This window comes from Pteropus alecto, unplaced genomic scaffold (genome assembly GCF_000325575.1).
Source record: "Pteropus alecto unplaced genomic scaffold, ASM32557v1 scaffold185, whole genome shotgun sequence".
NCBI classification, from domain to species: Eukaryota; Metazoa; Chordata; class Mammalia; order Chiroptera; family Pteropodidae; genus Pteropus; species Pteropus alecto.
In genome coordinates, this window is record NW_006438088.1 from 12,668,185 (window position 1) to 12,671,409 (window position 3,225).

At 36.2% G+C, this 3,225-nt stretch overlaps 1 pseudogene; it reads right to left on the reverse strand.

Moving 5' to 3' along the window:
• Positions 1–1,412: 1,412 nt before the first annotated feature.
• Positions 1,413–1,531, reverse strand: LOC112482656 (annotated as a pseudogene).
• Between the last annotated feature and the right edge of the window lie 1,694 nt (positions 1,532–3,225).

The following is a 3,225-nucleotide window of genomic DNA, read 5'->3' on the forward strand; positions in this document are numbered from 1 at the left end:
CAAAGTGTGTAGTTCTGACCTACCTCTCTCAAAGCTGAGGTTCAGAGGAGTTTAGTAGTATAACTTCAAATATTTCAAACGTGATATTTTATTCAGCCTCTCAACCGTTTATTGAGAATCTACTATGTGCAGAGTGCGATGCTAAACCCTGCTGGATCCCAAATTCCTGAAATGTCATCATTGTACTAAAAAATCTTTTAGTCTCAAGGCATGGAAATAACTACAAATAAGAACAAGCAAGGCATAATAGAAGTCAGTTCCCAATAAAGTTACAACAAAGAACTATGATACTCAGGAGAGAGAGCAGTCTCATATTTCTAGAGGGATCTGTATTCCAAATTAAGGGCTACGGAGTCAGATGGGCCTGACCAAATTCAGATTTAACTGCCTCTTTTTCCTGTCATCTGGGGAAAGTTATTTATCTCCCATAAGCCTTAGTTTTCTCCTCTGAAATACTTACAACTGTCCCATAGTGTTGTGAAGATGAGGTGAGATAATCACATAAATAAATGTCATAGTAACTGGCTAAGGCAGTGTTCCATAAATTGGTGTGATCGCAAAGACTTAAAAGAGGAAGTGGCATATGAAATAGGCTTTAAAGATGGGAAGTTTCTGAAAGGGTAGAAAAGGTAGGGAAATGCATTTTAAAAAGAAGGATTAGAATAAACATTAACATGTACTATTGTTTAAAAACATCTCTCTTTACTGAACTTCAATACTTACTCAAAAAATTTTTGCAAAGAGTTGGGGTTCAGATAGGTTAAGGGTATTGTTATAGGTCACCAAGTTAACAAGGAGCAGAGTTGAGATTTGAGCCCCCTCTGCCCTCAGTGTAGGTGAGCCTTTATGACATCAGCCTGCTTTTTTCCCCAGGAGAACAATTTGAAGGACTTGTCTAGCTGTGTGTTGCTGCTCCTTGTTAATGCTTACAGAGCTGGATAATTTAATGTACTTGAGATAATACAGATAATGTGTCTTCTTACATTTTTATTGGTTTTTTAAATAAGTTTTTTCAATTATAAAAACAGTATCATCTATTACAGAAAATTTGGAAAATACCAAGAAGCATAGTAGAGGAAAAAAACTCTCTAATTTCCACATTCTAGAGAAAACTAGTTTTACATATTTTATATATATTTAAGTCTTTTTAAATACATTTTATACATATTTTTAGTCTTTTCACTCAAAGTATGCTGTTTTGAAGTATGCTGTTTGTACTGTGATTTTATTTCACTTTATTCATTCGTTCATTTATTTATTTACTTATTTAAATTGACCATGGTGACATTGGTTAATAAAATTACAGAGCTTAGAAAAGTTTTATTTTTTTTTTTGGCAAGGCAACCCTTGGTTGACCTCACAGACTGCAAGGACCTTGTCAGTTTACAATCCCTTATTGTTTTTACTTTTTAAGCCTACAGCACCTGGTCTTTCTAGGTGGTCTACCCTTCTAGTACTAACCAGGCCCGACCCTGCTTAGCTTCCGTGATCAGACAGGATCGGGCTTGTTCAGGGTAGCATGGCCATAGACAGAAAAGTTTGAACTGTGATCCGTAGCGAACAGATGTAGAGAAAATAAACTTTCCTTTTTTCTTTAAAAAAATTACATAGGTTTCAAGTGTACAATTTGATAATACATCATCTGTATATTGCATTGTATGTTCACCACTCAAAGTTAAATATCCTTCTGTTACCATATATTTGACCCCCTTTACCTTTATCTACCTCCCCCTTGTCCTCTTACACTCTGATAACCACAAATTTTAATTTATTGTGGAATCATGGTAATCTGTGCATCTGATATTCATTTTTTTGATATTCAGGAGAAAGTGGCATCACTCTGGCTTCTGCTTTCATCCTCACATCTCCTTTGACACATTGACTCTCCTCCTTCCCTTTTTCCCTCATAAGGTCTCTTGTGATTACATTGAGCACATGTGGACAGTCAGGAAAATCTCATCTCAAGATCATATCAGCAAAGTCCTCTTTGCCATGTAAGGTAACATATTCATAGGTTCTGGGGATTAAGACACAGACTTTTTGGGGAAGGGGTCATTGTTCTGCCTACCACCAACAGTTATGATTCCCTTCTCTTATATTTAATCCAAGATTTTTTGGTTTTACTGTCAACAACATTACAGACTGTCCTAGTGGGGCCACACATTTCCACATGCCCTTGACTTAATAATGACTGAGTTTCCTTGGCTTCCAGTTACATATTTTTTATTTCTAGGTTGAAACAATGTGGTTTAACCTGAAAGTACAGCATACCTAATAACCTATACTAGAGACATCAGAATTTCAAGCAGGGAGACATATCAATGGTTGAGTGTATAAGTTCATTTTCCTGGATAACACCAAACTCAGGAATAACCAGTAGCTGAGATAACAATTATAGAGAGTTAGACCCCAGTTATTGAGTCCAAAGAATGAAAAGGCTTGCTAATCACCAAATGTTAAATGATTTAATGCCATATTCAACAAATTCTTTAGACAAGGCCAACTTACTATTTTATTCTTTTAAAAATGTATTTACACACATTCTCCCAATGCCAGGGCATGAATTTCTATTTATTTGTCTGCTCAATTGACTGAAACAAAATAACAGCAAAAAACAGAGAAACAAAGCACTAAAAACCACCTGGTTTATTCATGGTGATACTTAAGGAAGTGCCTGACTTCATGGAGCTTACACACGTTGTTGGAAGAGACAAATGGACAAAATGTAAGTAAATAGACAAATAAGATTGTAACAAATTCTGGTAAGTACAATTAAGGCAATGAGAAAACAAGGTAAATGAAAGAATAAAAGAGAGATAGTAACATTAGCTGAGACAACAATTTTTCTGAGGGAGTAATGTAAAAGCTGTGGCCTGAAGAATGACACGGAGTCAGGTGTGCGAAGATTTGAGGAAAGAATGATGCCGGTAGATGAGACAGACTACACAAAGCTCCTGGGGTATGCTGTTTCGGGTAGTGAGAGGCTGGCAGTGGGAAACATGGTGGAAGCATACCGAGCCAGAAGAGAAAGTAATATGATGTGGTTAGAAAGTCTTGCAGGGTTAACACTATTCGAGGTCTCATAGGTCATAATACAAAGTTTGAATATGATTGCAAATACAGTAGAAATCGGGCTTTGAGCTTTGAATAATGAGCCTATCATAGACCTTAGAAATCAGGCTTTATGCTAGAGCTAGTCAGGAATTTTTAGAAACAGGCTTTTTT